General features: G+C 39.9%; 1 protein-coding gene across 3 annotated transcripts in view; it reads left to right on the plus strand.

The window, feature by feature from the left end:
* Window positions 1-20,771, plus strand: part of Zranb3 (zinc finger RANBP2-type containing 3) — a 154,641-nt gene that overhangs the window by 21,839 nt on the left and 112,031 nt on the right. The window contains exon 1 of one of the 3 annotated variants that reach the window (XM_028874941.2): window positions 9,529-9,615. The exons of the other annotated variants lie outside the window; for them this stretch is intronic. The gene's annotated coding sequence lies outside the window, so the exon portion shown is untranslated. Of the gene's footprint in view, window positions 1-9,528; window positions 9,616-20,771 lie in introns of those variants that run through there. 3 annotated transcript variants of the gene reach the window in all.

A 20,771-nucleotide genomic window follows, 5' to 3' on the forward strand; every position in this document is an offset into this window, starting at 1 on the left:
CACAGCAGGCACCAGGAGACCAGACTGAACTTCATTTCAGTTATGTGTGTTTATCTGTGACTTGTCTGCTGACATTTCATTTATTTATCAGTTTTTCCAGTGGCCCCCTGAGCCCCTGTACCCCTGCTTTATCTCTCTTTGATTATAGAGGCAAATGCTTCTTTATGTGTAAACTCATGACAAAGTTTTTAACTAAATCTTTATCTCTCCCCAGGCAGTGGTGGCACACACCTTTAATCCCAGCACATGAGAGGCAGAGACTGACAGAGCTCTGTGAGTTTGAAGCGAGATGGTGTACAGAGCGAGTTCCAGGACAGCCAGGGCTACACAGGGAAAACCTGTCTCAAAAAAAAAAAAAAAAAAAAAAAAAAAAAAAAAAATTTAATCTCTCCATGATAACTTTTTTCTTTAAAAAAATTTTTTTTCAGTCTGGTATGGTGACACACACCTTTAATTCTAGCACTTGGGAAGCAGAGGCAGGCAGAGCTCTATGAATTCAAAAACAGCCTGATCTGGTCTACATAGTGAGTTCCAGGATAGCCAGAACTACACAGTGAGACCCTGTCTCAAAAAACCAAAAAATTAAAATAAAAAATAATAATTTTTTTCCTTTGTTTTTTATGTTTCCTTCTCTTTTCCTTTTTTGGTTTAGCTTTCCTCCCAACACCAGTTAAGGAGAAGTATACGTTTCCTGATCTTGTTAGTTGCAAGGGCCCCTTGCAGAAGACACAGCTGTGGTCTATTCTGACACTTTGTCTTTAGTGTATTCCTTTCAGGAATATTTAGGGCTATCAACTATATATCTCCTGAATCAAAAGAAATTGACACTTCTAGGGTAGCCAGGTGGGTAAAACTTATCTGTGCCATTGAACCTTGCCTCCTTGGCCGGGTCTAGGCACATTCTGGCTTCCAGCTCTCTAAGTCCTCTGTTATTGCAAAGAAAGTCTCTGAACTTGGCAATGGTGGTAACTCCCAAGCTTGGATCTGTGACCCACTGGGTTTTGTATTGTTTTGCTTTGTTTCCCTCATGTGTATAGCCAAAAGTATTCTTCTTTGTTTGTTTTTTAAATTATAATACTTAATTTTTTCCCATTTAAGTGGGTGTTTGTATGTGTGTCTACATATACATGTGCATGAAAGCATTCAGTGGCAATTGTGTGTAAGTCAGAGGACAACTTGTGGGCTTGGTTCTGTCCTTCCACTATGTCCGTCTTAGGGATTGTACTTACAGCACCAGGCGTGACTGCGAGTGCTTTTATACTGAGCCGCCTTGCAGTCCAGTATTTAATATTGTTGTAACTGTCTTCCTGTTCTATCATTTATAGTTTTAGATACTCTTAGATTTCAAAGATGATCCGTAGCCATGCTTCAGATCTTTCCACCTCTGTTCCACCATGCTCAGTATGAAGTGAATTATGGAATTATTGAACAGCTATTTCTGTGTACATATTTAGGTTTACATGTTTGTATTTGCGAGTATATGTGATTGAGAAACAATGTATGAATTTTTAGCACACAGTTGAACAAAATTTGTTATTTATTTACATCTGAGGAGACAGAAGAAGCCTGTCTGTCCCTGAAAGACTTGATACAAGGTTTGATGTTGCATCCTGTGATGTTGCCTTCATCCTCAGCTTTTGTGTGTAGATATCACCTGACATAAAATGTATTTTCATTTCTTCTGGAAGTACTGGTGGGGTAATTTAATTTTATTTCTCTGTCTACATGGAGAAGACTTTAGCGCTTGTTCAAAAATATAAGGGAATCATTTATAGTAACTCTGGGCCCTGGAATGGATCACTGATGATGAACTAACTTCCTTCATTTTTTTTTCCTTTTCTCCTAAAATTGAAGTTTTCTGTTACATTTAAGTGTAGTGCTGTAATCCTTATTTGTTTGGTGGGAAACATTCAATTTTGAAGCATTTGGTGATTTTGTTACAAAAAAAAAAAAAGATCCTTTGTTAAATTATTTTAATATTAAGGCATTAATTTTCCTCCCTATCATTTGAATTTAATAATCTAAGGATAATTAGGATAAGTATGAGTGACATTCAAGTATGACTCTTAATATGTGGAAGAAGTAATTTTGGAAAAAATGTATTAATTGATTGCATGCAGTCTGAATCGTGTCATTGATAAGAAACCAAATCCTCGCACTCTAAACAATTCGTTCTGTAGAATGACTTCATTGTTTTCCCTTGTCCCCAAGCAGTATAGAACTTCACAGAGTGTCTAGTGAGAGATTGGGCTTCCTGTTTCTGAAAGCCTGGTTGACACATGCGTCAGAAATTGTGAGTGTGTGATGTACGCATGTTGTATACACATGTTTGAGGGTGCAGGTATGCATTGTGGAGTCCAGAAAGCAACACTAGGAATCTTTCTCTCTCTCTCTTACTCACTCTCCATCTTGTGCTTTGAGACAGAGTTTCTCACTAAACCTGGACTCTGCTAAACTGGCTGGCCTGCATGCCCCTGTACCCTCCTGCCTCCGCCTCTCCAGTACTGGGATTACGGACATCTTTGCTTTACTTGTTTTTCATATCAGTACTGGGGATCCAAAATTAGGTCCTTATACTTTTAGAGCAAGCGCTTCACTTACTGAACTGTCTCCTCAGTCCCCATAATTCTACTTTTTAATAAGTGAACTTAATACTGTTTTTTTAATCTCCTTCATTAGACTTTTGTCTTTTTTAACTTCTTGTTAGGAAATAGCCTTCTTTAATTCTGTAATCTACAAATTTAAGGAATAATATTAAATTATATTGAACATACATAGCTTTTTGTTGAGAATACATATGAGAGCAAAATGAGAAAACAACACCCTCACCTAATGGCTTAAATGTCTATAGAGAGAGATATAGATCTATCTATCCTTCCAGTAAAGATGTCTCTGAAAGTATATGTTACACAATGGTTAGAAAGGGGAAATTGTGCCAACTACTTTGGAAAGCAGTTTGACTATTTCTACTGTACATTGGTCAGTATGTTCTGAAGTCCAGTAGTTCATCTCTCTGAGTTTATTGGAGTATAATATGTGTTTACCAAAAAATTGTTCATAGTAGCACTGTTCATAATAGCTACCTAAACTGTCCATTAGTAGAAAATAGGGAGTAGTTGTGATATGTTACATAATGGAAAACTTACATCAATGAGAACAAAATAGTTGTATGGATCCTCAACACCACAAAAATGTGTGTGGGAAATCGGGCGTGGTGGCACAGACCTTTAATCCCAGTACTCAGGAGGCAGAGCCAGGTGGATCTAAGTGAGTTCAACTCTTTTTTTTTTTTTTTTTTTTTTAAAGAATATTATAATCTTGAAACAAAGGTAATATATATTACCTAAGTTTTATGGAATAGTGCTACTTACTACTTTTAGAGTATTGAATGCCGTGTGTACCATAAAATTGACCTGCAAATGAAATGTCTTTTACCAACATCCAATTTTAACTTATATAAAGACTTTGATACTGTTTGTATACACATATATTTGGGGTGGGGGTGAGTTGTCATTACGAAGTGTGTTGCTACTGGACTGTTTGATACTTAATATATACAATTGAAAGATAAATAGGATTTCTCTTGATAAGTTCCATAAAATACTGACATTCACAAAGACAGAAAATAAGTGTTTATCTGGGGCAAGAGAAGAAGCCCTGCAGAGTTAAGACAGAAGGTTTAATAGATGGCTTGTAACAGTAATTGCACAGTAAAGTAGATGTGGCTAATGGCATGGAACTGCGAACTTGAAGGAATTGAAATAGAAGGCTTTAGGTGTATTTTACCGCAGTAGGAATCTGTGAGTCTACCAGTAATAGTGAGCGGTACTACTTCATTAATGCGTAGAAATGAATTAGTTAAGTGAGTTTAATTTTCAAATGAGCTTATGATACTTCCACCCCATCAGGCATATACTCACTGGTAACTCTCCTTATTATGTCCCAGAACAGTGGTTCTCAACCCGTGGGTTGTGACCCCTCAGGTCACATATCAGATATTTACATAAGATTCATAACAGTAGCAAACTTACAGTTATGAAGTAGCAATAAAAATAATGTTGTGGTTGGGGGTCACCACAGCATGAGGAACTGCATTAAAGGGCCGCAGCATGAGGAAGGTTGAGAACCACTGCTCTAGAACCTGTGTTGTGCAAGGCTGCCACCCTTTCAGGTAGATAGATACTTACCACTAACTCTCCTTTACCTGTAAAGAAACCAAAGGTCAAAGAGATTTCATTACAGAAAATTTACTATCACTTTCAATTTTTAAAAATAATTTATTTCTTTTTTCTTTTCTTTTTCTTTTTTTTTTTTTTTTTTTTGTTTGTTTTTGTTTTTTTGAGACAAGGTTTCTCTGTGTAGCTTTGGGACCTGTCCTAGAACTCACTCTGTAGCCCAGGCTGGCCTCGAACTCACAGAGATCCACCTGCCTCTGCCTCCAGAGTGCTGGGATTAAAGTCATGCACAACCACTGCCCAGCTTCAATTTTTTTTTATAATTAATTAAAAAAAAGATTTATTATAACAGATTATAACCCTGTCTCAAAAACAAGCAAACAAACAAAAAAGATTTTGATGTGCATTACTGTTTTTGCCTGCGTGTATGTCTGTGTGAAAGGGCCAGATCCTCTGGAACTGGAGTTACAGACAGCTGTGAGCTGCCATGTGGGTGCTGGGGTTGCATCAGGGTCCTCTGGAAGAGCAGCCAGTGATCTTACCTGCTGCAGCTTCAATTTCTTATCTCTCAAGATAGTATGTTTTCAGGACTCATAAGCTCACAGGAAAACATATCTTAGGTTTGGACCCATTTCCTTTTTTCCTTGTTACTAACTAACCTGCACAATGACAGGGTTCCTTGGGGCATTTTTATGCGTATTTTGTTTTGGTTGATTTCCCCATTTTCTCCCCCTTCCTCCCATACCTGCTTCCTTGACTGCCAGCCCACCTTCCATGAGAAAATTGCAGCTTTGGATTATAATGGAATAGATGCCATGGGTCTTCACCGGAAGGAAAAGAAATCTGCTCTTGGCAGTTTGATCACCCTGAGATAACCCCAGCCTCTAGTGCCTTCAAGCAAGTCGTCATGGCTATCTTGTGTATGACATGTAAGACGAGAACACTTCATTTGATGTGTTCTCTGATGCCATCTGCTGCAACAGTTTGTTGTTGTTATTTGATAGTTGATTCCTGTGATGGTCACCGTTCATTGGAAACTAGAAGACAAGCGTCCAAGCATGCTTTTGAGGGATTATTAGCTTCTAGGTATGCCTGTGGGGGATTGTTGACCCGGTTAATTGAAGTAGACGATACACGCTAACTGTAGAAGGTGTCATCCCCATGGCTTGGGGTCTTGAACTGAAGAAAAAGGAAAAAGTGAGCTGAGTATCACCATCTCTGCTTCCAGACTGCAGATCCAGTGTGACAGCTGCCTCGCGTCCCTCTCGTCATGACCTCTCCACACGATGGGCTGTGCAGTCCAAGTGAACCTCTCTCCTCTAAGTGGCTCTGTTGGGCAATCTGTCCCAGCAGTGAGAGAACCAAGACAATGTCGTTCTTCACAGTGCCTGAGTCTGTGCCCTCTGTGAGGGACGGCTGCCATTCTTAGACCTGTCTGCCATTCCAAATCACCTTCCTTCATTCCTACGTGCTCTCTTCTCCTTCTTCCCACTTCCTTCCTTCCTTCTGGAAGATTCTTTCCTTCTACTAATAGAAAACTGAAAATTTTCCCCCATGATAAATAATTAAACAATAGTCGTGATTTCCAAAATTTTGTCAAGAAACACAATTCTAGTAATACTGTGAGTATAAGAGTTTTAGCATAGACAACAAAATGATCTAGATAGTCACTTATTTGTGGTACACACACACACATACACACACACACAGAGATACACACACCACACACACAGACACACACACACAGAGACACACAGACACACACACCACACACACACAGACACACATGCAGACACACACACACACACACACACACACACACCCCACACACACGCACACAAAATGGTCTAGATAGTCACTTATTATTTGTGGGACACACTCACACACACACAACTCTGCCCTTCAGAAAAGGAATATATGATATACTGCGTAGAAACCAGCGGTGGTGGCGCAAGCCTTTAATCCCAGCACTTGGGAGGCAGAGGCAGGAGGAGCTCTGTGAGTTCGAGGCCAGCCTGGGCTACAGAGTGAGTTCCAGGACATCCAGGGCTACACAGAGAAACCCTGTCTTGAAAAAACAAACAAACAAACAAACAAACAAACAAAATACACACACACACACACACATGCACACACACACACACACACACTGTGGAGAAAACCAAGTCCATCCTGCCCTCCTGCCCCCAACTCTACTTTTCTGGAACCATATTACTTATCTTTAGTAGATATGTAAGGAAACAATTCTCCATTAAACATAAGTGTTAAGTTACTGTTTATTTTCTTAATCTCTCTGTGACAAAAAATGACTAATTTTACCTAGATTAAAAAGGGGGGGGGGGATCTAGGAGCTGGGTAGATGGCTCTGTGGTTAAGAGTACTTGCTCTTCAAGAGGGCCTGAGTTTGTTTCCCGGTGCCCACATCAGTCACAACTGCCTGCAATTCCTGATCTAAGGGATCTAACTGGCCACTGGCACCAGCACTCATGAACATACACCACATGGACACACATGCATACATAGAATCAAATATAAAACCTTAAAAAAACACTTATTTCGTTACAAACAGTTCATATATTTTCAAAATACTTTTTTCTAAATCATTATATTGTTAAAATACACTGGAATGATTCTTTGAAGCCAAAGAGCTTTGTTACTGACATGATAATAATTTGGTTGTTTATACGTTTTGCAAAATATTAAAATGTTGCAAGTTACCATGTTCTTTAAATAACACAGGGTAAAATGTTATCTCCGAAGTGTTGGCTGGTGAGTAGGAGGGAAATTACATGTTAGTGTGTTATGTAAAGCTGACTCATGAGTGGGGGAAAGATCCCAAGGATACCAGGACACCCACACTAGAGGAAGCCAATATGTGCTGTTTTTCTTTATACCACATTCCAACAGTCTGCTTAATGGAACGGTATTCATTAAACACATTTCAGTAATTTCCTCATTGCCTTGGTGACTAGCTTTCTGTTTTTAAAAGTTAAAATCTGTTAAATCTTGATTTTTTTTTTTTTTTTTTTTGGCTTTTTGAGACAGGGTTTGTCTGTGTAGCTTTGCGCCTTTCCTGGAACTCACTTTGGAGACCAGGCTGGCCTCAAACTCACAGAGATCCGCCTGCCTCTGCCTCCCGAGTGCTGGGATTAAAAGCGTGTGCCACTACCTCCCGGCAATCTTGAACATTTTTAATACGACAAAAGGCCTATTTCAAATTTGAATCAATTTGCTATGCTTCAGGGTTTTTGTTTGTTTGTTTGTTTGTTAATTAAAATCCAGAGAATAAAGCAAACTAACATTGAAAGTATTTTAGGATTTTTTAAAATAAAATATTAGTACAATTAAATAATGTTTTAGCAAGTCATATCCCTAGTCTGATAAAGAGACCAAGCTATTTTACTGATAGTGTATTATATAGTGTTCACGTCTCAGATTTAGTCTTTCTGAGAGTTTAATTTTAATAAAGTCACACTTTTACATGATAGCATTAAATAATCTTTTTTTTTTTTTTTGGTTTTTCGAGACAGAGTTTCTCTGTGTAGCTTTGCGCCTTTCCTGGAACTCACTTGGTAGTCCAGACTGGCCTCGAACTCACAGAGATCCACCTGGCTCTGCCTGAAGAGTGCTGGGATTAAAGGCGTGCGCCACCACCGCCTGGCTGCATTAAATAATCTTAACTATATTTCTTCTGTTGCCCCAAGTATGTTTAAGTTGAATATCATAAATAAGATTTTGTTTATATGGAGAATTTTCTGGTGTTCTTTTGTTTGTTTGGTTTGGGATTTTTAGGTGTTGTTGTTCTCAAGAGAAAGTTGATTATAGAGAAGAAACACAGCAGGTTATATCATAGGCAGAACAGCTATGGGCAGAAGGGCACAGCTGGCGAGTAGCTACACAGCAAAGATGGACAGTGCATTGTGTGGTGAAGAGTTTCAGGAAAGATTTGGCTATGGATGGTTTTCTTGGTAAGGAGAGGCCTTTTGTTGTGCATGCATCCTTTTTTTTATTTTTTTATTTTATTTTATTTTATTTTTATTTTCTGGAGCTGAGGACCGAACCCTGGGCCTTGTGCTTGCTAGGCAAGCGTTCTGCCACTGAGCTAAATCCCCAACCCTGTGCATGCATCCTTTACACAGGGCTCTACACAAAGACTAACAATTACAGAGACGGCCTAATGAAGCTCCAGGACAGGTCTCAGTGACATTAGCCATCTTGGCAGTCACTGGTCTGAACCGTTTGCCCATGGCTCCCTTTTTCTCCACCCACTTACCCAAGAAGTATAGTTGCCTGCCTGTGGCCTAGGAAAGTGAAGCCTGCTTGTTTTGTTTGTTCTCACGTTGTAGTTAGTGCCGTAGCGCCAGCTGCGGGGTCCTACAGTACCCTCAAGGACTAATTCCTTCTTATTCTGAAGGGGAGCTGAGGGGTATGGGTGCACTTGTGGGTATGTTGAAAGCTTGTGTGGAACTGTTGGCCATGCTGCTGCTGCAAAAACCAGCTCCTTGGATGCCTGTTCCAAGGCCCCACTGACAGGTCTTAGATTTTCACATTTGCTATGGGCTAGAAGTGTCATTGGTATGGGCACATGCTTGTTAACTTGAGAATGGGATTATTTGCACCCTAGCGAACACAAACTTGACCAAAAGTTTAAAGGACTGATAATAATAGTATACCCATTAAAAGTCCTAAGAGGCATACAAACCAAGTTGTGCTATATAGGGCAGCTTTTACTGTTAAGAACCTGGTGTTTAGATCTGGACAATAGAATGTTATTGGTGATTTTTGTTTTAAAGATGTTAACTGTTTGCATATATGGTTCTCTGTGTGTGTGAGAGAGAGAGAGAGACAGAGACAGAGAGAGACGAGAGAGAGACAGAGACAGAGAGAGACAGAGAGAGAGATTTTTCTAGAATTAAATGTATTTTTCCCCTCTCTGGTTTTTCGAGAAAGGGTTTCTCTATGTAGCCCTAGCTATCCTGAATCTTGCTCTGTAGTCCAGGCTGGCCTCGAACTCACAGAGATCCGCCTGCCTCTGCCTCCCTGAGTGCTGGGATTAAAGGTATGCACTCCCCCTCCCTGCCAGCAAAGAATGGATGTGTTTCTTAAACCTGTATTTTCAAGTTGGTATTGAAATACTTTGCTTTCTTTCTGGGATGACTTCAAATAAGTGTATGACTCTCTTGGTATTGGCCACAGACAGGCTGTTGGGATGTAGAATTGAAAGACAGTGCCTTATAGTCAAGAAGTTCATTGTCCAGTAGCAGAACGTGCACAAAAGAACCGTGAGACTGTTCTTTTGTGATGCCACAGTGGAAGGGTGTTGACAGCAGACAGGACTGACTGCAGCTGGAACAGAGGCACACGTGACCTGGAACGAATTCTCGGAGGACTGCTCCAGACTGGATTTTGAAGGTCAAATATGCTTTACTAACTGTATAAGGTAGGCTATAGGAAGGGTACTTTACTGAAATCATTTTAGGCAAAAGGAACACTGCATGTAGGGAGATTTGTTAAAGAGAAATGCACATGTTATTTTAGAAGGTTTTCTCTTATTTGTGTAGAATAGCCTTTTTTTTGTAGTGTGTGTGTGTGTGTGTGTGTGTGTATGTGTGTGTGTGTGTGTGTGTATCTCATAGGGAATGTGTTTAGTTCCAAGGTCAGCTCTGTGGAGTTAAGTCTCTTTCCACCATGTAGGTTCCAAGGACTGAACTCAGGTCATCAAAGTTGGTGGCCAGCACCTTTACCATCTCACCTGAGCGATCTCACCAGTCCACAGATGTTTGTTAAGAATACCGCTGTTTTGTTTTGTTTTTTTCTTTTCTTTTTAAGAAAGACTTTGTGATAGTTCAACCTTAACCGCACTGTATTTGCACTGATAAATGTTAAGCATTAATGATAGCACTCACAACTGATAGAATGATGAGATGCCTACTTGTCTACTAAGTTTATACTGAAACATTAACTCACTCTCTCTCTCTCTCTCTCTCTCTCTCTCTCTCTCTCTCTCTCTCTCTCTCTCTGTGTGTGTGTGTGTGTGTGTGTGTGTGTGTGTGTGTTTGCCTGAGACAGGGTCCCCTATGTTGCTTAGGCCAGCTTTCAGCTTCCTGTGTAGTTCAGCTGGCCTGGGATTTGTAGTCTTTCTGCCTCAGCTATATGAATGCTGCTATTACTATTACTGCATATCTTAAAAATACAAGTTAGGCACAGATTCATTTATCAACACATAATCTGTTGAGTTGGTAGCCCCACTTGATGTGCTAGAAAACTAAGACACAGAGGGGAGCTGGTCCAGCTCTGCATACTAACAGAAATGCCAGGAGCTGCATCCATTTGCTTGCAGAGCCTGAGCTTAAAGAACTCTTCCCAGCTCAGTGGGTCTGAGAACTGGGACTGAGAAAAGCACAAAATGAGGCTGGAAGCTTGGTCGTGAGGGACTGGAGGAAAGCAGCTGGAAGCTGGAGAAGCAAAGTAAGGACCAGGAGAGATTCTGTTTATTTCTGCAGTGGCAGTGCTAGCATGTGTGAATGCCAATAAAAATTATTCAGCAAAGGGAAGAAGAAACAGGTCAAAGAAGAGATAGTCAATACTGAACATTGACGAGAATGTAAGAAGAGAGAGCTGGAGTGCTGAGTTAGATGGGGCCTGAAGGAGTACTACCTAGGATGGAGGGACATGAACGAGGTGTAGATACAGAGCTAAGGTTGGCGTTGCCAAATTAACTGTGGTTAGTTTATCTCTGGGTCGGCTTTTTGGACTGCTTTGCTTGTACATACAGTGCTTTAAGTAGTCACTAACAGAAGACGATCTTCCCTCGTCACAATTTTCCTTTCCATAATTTCACTTGCATCAGTTGTGTTTTTAAAATATTAAATGAAAAATTCTAAAAGGAAATAATTTGTAAGTATCAAATTACATGACATTCTGAAGCAATATGGTGAAATCTTGCAGCATGCTACCCTAACCCAGCTAGGATGTGAATGATCTTTTATTCAGTATGTCTACACTGTATACACTACCTACCTGTTCGCCATGTTGGTTTTCAGATCCACTGTCACAGAATGACTGCGCTTGTGTTTAAGTAATTCCATTAAACGAGTATAAGAGAGAACACATTCATATAGCTTTCACTATCTCATATTGTCATAATTAATGTTTTTCTTTTAATGTCTTAGTATGTCTAACCTGTAAATTACACTTTATTGTAGGTATGTATGTATAGGAGAAACATGATTTATCTACTATTTGGTATTGTTTGAGGTTTCAGGCATCCACTGGGGTTCCTGGAGTGTATCCCTGAAGATAGATAAGGGCGTCTACCATACCTGTATGAGCCTCTCACTAATTGGAAGTGCTCTTGAAATCCATCTGGGAATCTTCACAACTGGATGGTTTCTGAGTGTTTTCATGGAGAAAGATGTAACTGCCTAGTATAAAGAAGTGGACTGATGCTCTGCTGAAGTGTTTCCATGGAAGCAGATAATGAAACCTGCTTGGCAAAGCATCAGCTAGGAAAAGTGAAGCAGAAGTGCGGCAACCAGAAGAAGGATTGTATTGACCCATGAAGCCACAGCTCACGTCCATCAAGGAAGGTGAAGTCCTCACACCCAGAGAAATAGCAGTGCCATTACACTTAAAGAATGTAAACTTGGCTGTGTGGTGGTAGCTCACGCCTTTAATTCCCAACAATCAGAAGGCAGAGACTCTGTGAGTTCAAGGCCAGCCTGGTCTACAGAGCAAGTTCTAGGGCAGGCTTCAAAGCTACAGAGAAACTCTGTCTCGAAAAACCAAAAACAAAGCAAGCAACAACAACAACAAAAATGTAAAAGAATGTGAACTTGTTCTGAGTACTTGTATTTGCAGTCATTTTTCAAATAACAGGATTATAGAGTTTCAAAGCTTTCATAATGTTATGGACCATTTAATAGAAGAGAAAAATAGGAGGAAGAGTAGCAATAGCTGACTATGAAAAGTAAAGCTTGTTTTTTTTTAATATTTAGATATTGGTTTAAAATGACTTAAATATTGAAACAGAATGGAAGTAACATAGTGAGCATTTTTGTTTTTGTTTCTTTAGACAGGCTCTCTATCCACAACCTCTGGCTATCCTGTGGAATTCACCATGCAAACCAGGCTGGCCTTGAACTCACAGAGATCCTCCTGCCTCTACTTTCCTGTACAGAGATTAAAGGCATGTACCACCTCACCTGGTCTAATAGTGAGCATTCTTAGAGCTGTCTCCATCCTCAGCAACTTACCAACCCGGTAGACCCACCACCTCTCATTCTTTCCACCCTTAACTGATGCTTTTTCAAAACATATCTCAGACTTATATCAATTTAACATAAGGGGCCTTGATTCCCAGAATGTTTGAATTAGTTTCATCTGGTGAGAGACTTGTTAAGACTGATTGAGTGCAGATTCGACAAAAGACGATAAAGGAAGTAGTTAAGGGAAGAGAATTTTAGTATGAAAGCCACTTGAAAATAGGGTGCTTTTACTATGGATGATTGTATATATTATTTATATGAAATTGTAACTGTAGATTATTGCTACAGCTTTTTGTAGTGCTAGGGAACAGTGTGTGTGTGTGTGTGTGTGTGTGTGTGTGTGTGTGTGTGTGTGTGTGTTTGCAGTGCTGGCAGTTGAACCCAATGCCCCACATATGCTTAGCAATCACTCTACTACCAATCTGGATCCTGAACCATGGGAACAAGTCCTTAAAGTGACCATTAAGGATTTCATTTATAGAAAGGAGACGCTCTTAAGGCTCCTAAGCGAAGAGATATGTTGGAACAACTGTCAGTCCTGTTTTGGTTTTATCTTGTCCTCAGAGTGTTTATCTTTCTTTCTTTCTTTTTCTTTCTTTCTTTCTTTCTTTCTTTCTTTCTTTCTTTCTTTCTTTCTTTCTTTCTTTCTTTCTTTCTTTCTTTCTCTCTCTCTTCTCTCTCTCTCTCTTCTCTTCTTTCTTTCTTTTTTTTTTTTCCCCAAGACAGGCTTACGCTGTGTAGCTTTGTGCCTTTCCTGAAATTCATTTGGTAGTTCAGGCTGCCCTCGAACTCACAGAGATCCGCCTGGCTCTGCCTCCCGAGTGCCGGGATTAAAGGCGTGCACCACCACCGCCTGGCCCTCAGAGTGTTTATTATTGGCACAACAATGGTAGATAAATGGATGGATAGATTGATGGTAGATATAGATATAAGATGGATGATGAATAGGAAGATAGATGATAGATACATAGATATAAAATAGATGATAAAATAGACTGATAAATTATAGATATATAGATATAAGATAGATGATTGATGGATAAATGATGGAATTGATAGATAGTTATAAGAGATGATAGATAAGTAGATGATAGATGCATAGATATAGATATGATAGGTATATAACTATTCTGAAATAAATAAGGCAATACTGTTAATCTACTTAAATTAAATTCCATTTAAATTACATTGATTTTTTTTCATATATAATATTCACATGTTATCCCATTGAATGTTCTTTAAAACTAGTACCACTCTGTCCTCTTCCAGGATAGGAATGTTCACTAAATTTTCACTTTGCATAGAGAACCTGCTGAATGGTTTATATATTTAAAAAATTTTAATCCTGCTAAGTCTTTTGAGGTATGCACTGATATCTAAGGTTTTTTGAGTGAAGGAACTAGCCTCAGTCAATTTAAGGTTTCTCAGCCAGAAAGTAACAGAAGCTATATTTGAATAGTTTTATGACTTAAAACTGATTCATCATTCCCCAGCACAAAGGAACCTATTTCTCAATGCAGGTACAGTGTTTCCCATTTCAGATTCATAATTTTAGACTTATTTTTAGTCCTAAGCGGTTTATTATCACAAAGATACTGGCTTATGTAAGCTGTTTATCACTTAATTTTGTTTGTAAAGATCTAACCAGTGTTACCAATCACTCTTATTTATAGCATAAACGAAAGAATAGTATGTGTATGAGTTACCCAGAAACGATGATGGTAACCATGGAGAAATTTCACTCTTAATGGGAATGTCAGGCTCCATAATCATTTCTTGTCCTCCTCTGAATTACAGCTTTTTGTAGTGACAGACTTGTTCTGATATCTAATGTGGCACCTTATGGCTACTGCACTTACTGAGCATGACAGAGGGGCTAAATTTTTCATTTCAATTAATTTGGATTTAAAATTAATCATGAATGACTAGTGACTCCCCATTGGGTAGTACAGCTCTATTGAACTATAATTTATATTGGATTAGTTATATCATAAAATATTAATGTAAAAATACAATACTGAATTGAATGTGTTTCTGAAAATCTGATTTGGACAAGAAGCATAATATATTTAGATTCAACACTATCTACATACAGCAAAACTTAAAATGATCACTGGAGTATAGACTGTTTGTGTGGCTGAGTGTGTAAAACAATGTGACAGGAATTCTGAGTCAAGTCAGGAGGGACATTTGAAATGTTCATGTACCCCGACCTTTTCCCTGTTTATTACATTCTCTCTCATCCTTTCCCCTTACTGTGAAGACAACTTCATTTAGTGAGGAAGCCACATGGTGATGAGGTTCTCAAGAGTGAGGAAGGCAGAAAAAAGCCGAAAGCCAGGGTTTTAGACTCATCTTTGAGACAAATCAACAGAAGATTTGCCACTTGGAATTTTTTATTTTAATTCTTACATCTACTGTCAAATTAGTGTGAATCAAATGAACATGATTTCTTCAGGTTGTTTTCAAAGTGAGTGTTCCAGAAGGCTTGTCAGCATCTGGATCAGCCGCTCCACACTTAGTTAACATTGTTACAAGGTTTTCTTTCTTAGGAGAATTTACAGAGATAGTCAGTGGTGGAAGCAGATGAACTCGTTGGCTTTTGTTCAGCTCTCACTTTTTTAGACGTTCACTTTCTTTTTCAGATTTTAAATGACAAGTAGTGTGACAAAATGGATTATTTTTTTAATCAAAAAAGCAAATACTATTCTCCAGTGGAACAAAGGATCGTGGTTTCGTCTCTTTTTATCTTCCTTTGACAGAATAATAATAGGGCATTAATAATAAGAGGAAATTACAGTGATGTGATATTCATTCTTCTCTTGCCAGAGTATGATGATTTTTTTCTTATTTCTCTGATTTGAACCTGAGCTTTTACTGGATAATTTGGACACTGTGAATGTGAGGAAAATGTATCAAAGCTAGATAAAGAGATTAATTTACAGCTATAGTGATGGTACTGCATCCCAAAGCATTTTAAGTATAAATTTTAATTGAGATGAGAATAAGGCAAAAGGGTCAGCTCAGAGCACATGATTCAGTATTTTATCTAGCTTCTGATTCCACCATTGCCGTATTGAGCTTTTCTGAACTGCGAAAACCTGGGAGTTATTCACATGTAGAAAAGAAAGGCATGAATGCTCTCGTTCCATTTTACAGATGCTTCAGAGAAAAGTAAAAGTATCTCAAGCTAGGTATACAGCTCAGTCAGCAGAATGCTTTCCTAGCATATAGAATGCACTCAGTTTGATCCCCAGTAGTGCCCAGATTGGGCATGGTGATCGTGACTGAATATGAGCACTCAGGAGGTAGAGGCAAGAGGATCGAAAGTTGGTCATCATCCCTGGCTAATTAGTAAATTTCGAGCCTAGATTACCTTATAATCTGCAAACTACAATGTCTGTTAGACTGGGAATTCAGAGACCTGGGTTTTAACTTAAGAAAAAAATGTGTGTTTATTTTGTATGTGTGCATGTGTACATGTTCCATACACATGTGTGAAAGTCAGAGGACAATTTGTGGACAGTGTTCTCTCTTATGCTATGTGAGTCTGGGGATTAAATTCTGGTAGTTGGGTTGATCTCTGACTCAGCCTCAGCCAGCCTTGGCTGCAAGTTTGAACCACTAGGGGGCCTTTCAAAAACCTGTGTCCTGTTTTCAAAAGTTCTTCATTAACAACAGTTTGTTCAGGCTCAAGGCTCTGGCCCCAGCATAAATATTTTCTGGTAAGAATGAAAGGAAAGATATATGTTTGTGGTTTTTTCTTTCTGCAGCAATCAATAGATAATACCTGCAGTTAATGAATGATGCAATTGAAATAGAAACATCATTGAGAATTTTCAATACTGACCTCAGTAGTGGAATTGGTTATGCAAGAGGATGGTGAGATGGTAGATGTGATTACTCTTCACTCTGTGGCAGTGGTTCTCAACCCTCCTAATGCTGTGATCCTTTAATACAGTTCCTCGTGTTGTGCAGACCCCCAATCATAAAATTATTTTTGTTACTTCATAACTGTAGTTTTACTACTGTTATAGATTGTAATGTAAATATCTATGTCTTCTGATGGTCTTAGGTGACCCCTGTAAAAGGCTTGTTCATCCCTTGAAGGGGTCACGACCCACAGGTTGAGAACCACTGCTCTGTGCTATTCTTTTATGGGGTAGGAGGGAGTTGCTAGATACTCCAGTGAGGACCCAGTGGCCCTCCCCAACTCTTTCATTTTAAAAAAAGGGGTGAGTATGTGTGTAAGTATGTTGCCTGTATGTATGTATGTATGTATGTATGTATGCATGTATGCCATATATGTGCACTGCCCACTGAAGCCAAAAGAGGGCATTGGATCCCCTGAAACTGGATTGACAAATGGACCCTCTGCAAGAGCAACAAGTGCTCTTAATCACTGAGCCGTGCGCTTCAACTTTTTTTTTTTTTTTTTTTTTTTGGAAAGGAGGCAGAAAGGTTGGTAGTTCAAGGCCAGCCTCAGCTTAGGATACAGGAGATGCTGTCTTAAGACAACCAAGTGAGATTATTCTGCTATTGCCACAAGTGCGAGGGGCCAATTTCAATCCCTAGGATCCACCTGGGAAGAAGAGGACTAACTCTGCAGGCTGTCCTCTGGCCTCCACTTGTGTGACATGCATACTAATAAATAAATGAGTGCGAGTGTTTGTTTTCAAGTCAGAGTCTCACTCTGTAGCGCTGGATGTCCTGGAACTCACTGTAGCCCAGGCTGGCCTCAAACTCACAGAGATCCACCTGCCTCTGCCTCCTGAGTGCTGGGATTAAAGGCATAGGCCACCCGTGCTTCCTGGTTTTCTGATTTGAGGCAAATTCTCGGGTGTATCTCAACATCACCTTGTGAAAGACCCCCAGGGGAGATCTTCCTTCAGGAGAGACCCCAAACCCAAGGAACACACCGAAACCACAGGTCAGATGCAAACAGCAAGAGGGTTTATTTAGACCAGGTACCTGGGGCGAAGTCTCTCGGAGGACTTGCGCGCCTTCCTAGGGCAAGGGGGACTTTTTATGGGATCCCAGGGGCAGAGGCGCGGTTACAGAAGCGAGAAGCATAGTTACAGGGTCCCTATTGGTTGTTTCAAAGAAGGCCAGGGTGAACTTGGGGTCATATTCTTAATTCTCAGAAATTTGATGTGTGGCTGACTTGGCCTTGCCCAGGGTATACTGGGTGTTTTTCCAGCCCAGTTGCTTATTCCTCAAGGCCAGGGGGCCAGCCATAAAATATCCTGATTTGACTCAACTGTTTTTCTCCCAAGGCCGCCGACCACAGTTATCTCTCTCCCAAGGCCGGATGGCTGGCCATAGTTATCTCTCTCAAGGCCAGGTGGCCAGCCAGCCACAGCTGTGAACTCCTGTTTTTCTGATTCCTTTAGAATGGCGTTTCTTAGGCTAAGTTATTGGGACTGGGGGGGGGGCATTTCATTGGCCCAACGCCCCAGGTCCTCATAATGGAGTGGGGGTCTTTCACTTGACTTTGCTGTCCTCAGCCTCTGGCGTGCTGGAATCACATGTTTATGGCACCATGCCCAGCTTTTCCTAAAGTTTGTCATGTGAACAGAAAGCACCCCAGTGCGTGGGACTTTTTCACAAAGGGAACACTTGTATACAACCAGGATTTGCATCCAGAATATATTTTCCTAACCCGCGGCTCTCAACCTGTGGGTTTTGACCCTTTGGCAAACCTTTAGCTTTAAAAATATTTACACTATGACTCGTAAAATTAGCAACATTACGGTTATGAAGTAGCAATGCAAATAATTTTATGATTGAGGGTCACCACAACACGAGAAACTATATTAAAGGATCGCAGCATTAGGAAGGTTGAGAAATACTAGCCAAAGTCCAGGGTGTGATCTTCTCACACACTATTAGCTCCTTTTCCAACCGTGAAGTTACTTTGCTTTTCATTTGAGAATATTTTATAAGTGAAATCTCATCGTGTTTGGCTCAGTGGTTAAGAATGTGTGCTGCTCTTTGAGAAAACCTGAGTTGTGTTTCCAGTGTTCATTTTGAGTGCCTCCAAAGGATCTGATGCCCTCTTCTGGCCTCCGCAAGCACCAGCACTCATGTGCACCCACTCATATCCAGTCACATACATACACGTACAATTTAAAAATCTTAAAATGGAGCTGGAAAGATTGCTCAGTGGTTAAGAGCTCTTTCAGAGGACCTGGGTTCAATTTCCAGTACCTACATGGCTGCTCATGACTGTAACTCCAGTTCTAGGGAACCTGGTACCCTCACACAGACATACATGCAGGCAAACATCAATGCACATAAAATAAAAATAAATAAATCTTATAACTATCTTCAGGTAAGCCAGACATGGTGATGTACACATTTAATCAATTTTAAAGTAAATGAAGGAAATAACCAAGCTTTTTATTCATAAGCATTCCATGTGTGCCTTTCAGGATGTCTCATGTCTGTATCCTCGACTTTTTGAAAGCCTCATGTTTTGGCATTTATACATGCTCTTGTTACTTTTAAAAATGATTTTGTTGTGTTAAAATGTACATAATATAAAATTTATTCTATTGTATGAGTTACTTTTCTCATCACTCAAATAAAATACATGACAGAGGCAACTTAAGGATAGAAGGGTTGGTTTTTGCTGCAGCCCGCTCTGCTGGAGCACGAAATCTGGCGAGGGACGCCAAGGTTAAACAGCACTCTAGACACCCAGTTTCAGTTCGTCAGGGAAGCAGCTCTCCTTATTCTTTCCCACATGGGCTTATATACCCCTCCAACAGCAGGGGTCAAGGAATGGTTACTCTGTATCCGTAGGCAAGCCCGACACTGTTTTCCAAACAGGAAAAACCACAGGGGAACTGATCCCCAGCACCCTCCGGAACCCAACTGCACATTTTTCACACAAACAACTTAACTGGGACAGGACAAGAAAGGGCGTTTAAATTTAAGGCAGCAAACTTACTGCTGCCGACAGGTTTTGGTTTACAGTTTGAGAAAATAATCAGTCCTGGAAGTTGGTGACCGGAGCATGAGGCTGGTCACACTGTGGCCAAAGTCAGAAAGCTTAGTGACCCTGTTATATCCCGAGAGGCTCTTGATTTCTACCAACACTGTCTGTCCTATCCTTGTATCTGTCCATGAAATTGAAGCTCTTTTATCTGTCTTTATTAATGAAGCAGTTATAATACTGTACGTTGTTTTAGTTTACTTATATAGTTTCATAAACTCAATCAAGCATATCTGAGTTGTTTTTTTTTTTTTTTTTTTTTTTTTTTTTTTTTTTTTTTTTTTTTTTGGTTTCTTGAGACAGGGTTTCTCTGTGCAGCTTTGTGCCTTTCTTGGAACTCACTCTATAGACCAGGCTGGCCTCGAACTCACAGAGATCCTCCTGCCTCTACCTCCTGAGTGTTGCAATTAAAGGCAGTGCGCCATCACTGCCCAGCCTGAGTTACTTTTTATTTAAAATTGTTTTTACCTTTCTGGGAGTGGGGGTGGGCAGGAGCATGCTCAGTAGAGGACAACTTGGAGTTTGTTCTCCTTCCATCATGTGTGGGACCTGGGAATCTAACTCAGGTCGTCAGGCTTGGTAGCAAGCACCTTTAACCATTGTGCTATCTCTCTTGCCTTAATATTTTTATGTAACTATATTTTTAATTTTAACGCCATAATATTCAAATAATTGTTACTGTCTAATTGGGCTATAAAAATTCTCTATGAATTGTTATAGGAATAATCAACCATTTTTTTTTTTACTTAAAGTTTTATAAACAAGAGTAAATAATTGTGTAAAAGGTAATATAAGCTATTGGCTCAGGAGGATGTTTTTAAGATTTATTTATTTTATGTGTATGAGTGTAGTGTCAGCATATGTATATATATGCCATATGTGTACCTAGTGCCTGCAGAGGTTAGAAGAGGGTATGAGATCCCCTGAAACTGGAGTTACAAATGATTGTGGGCTACTATATGAGTTCTAAGAACTGAACTGTAGCATGAATTGTTAGAAGGTCTTATTAATAAAAACAAACCTGGTGCCAGTTATTGGGGTCAATGCTGGAAGATCAGAGAAGCAGAACAAGCCACAGCCACCTCACCTCACCAGTTCCTCAGCTGATCCTGTTTCCTCAGACTGGAAGCCTCTGAGTCCTCATCCAAATGGATCTCAGCTGAACTGTGCTGCTCAAAAGCCTAAAAGCTTAACCAGCTCTAGTTCCTGGTCCTCATGCCTTATATACCTTTCTGCCTTCTGCCATCATTTCCTGGTATTAAAGGCTCTTGTTACCACTCCTGGCGGTTTCCAGTGTGGCCTTGAACTCACAGAGATCCAGGCGGATCT

This window comes from Peromyscus leucopus, chromosome 15, assembly GCF_004664715.2.
Source record: "Peromyscus leucopus breed LL Stock chromosome 15, UCI_PerLeu_2.1, whole genome shotgun sequence".
NCBI lineage: Eukaryota > Metazoa > Chordata > Mammalia > Rodentia > Cricetidae > Peromyscus > Peromyscus leucopus.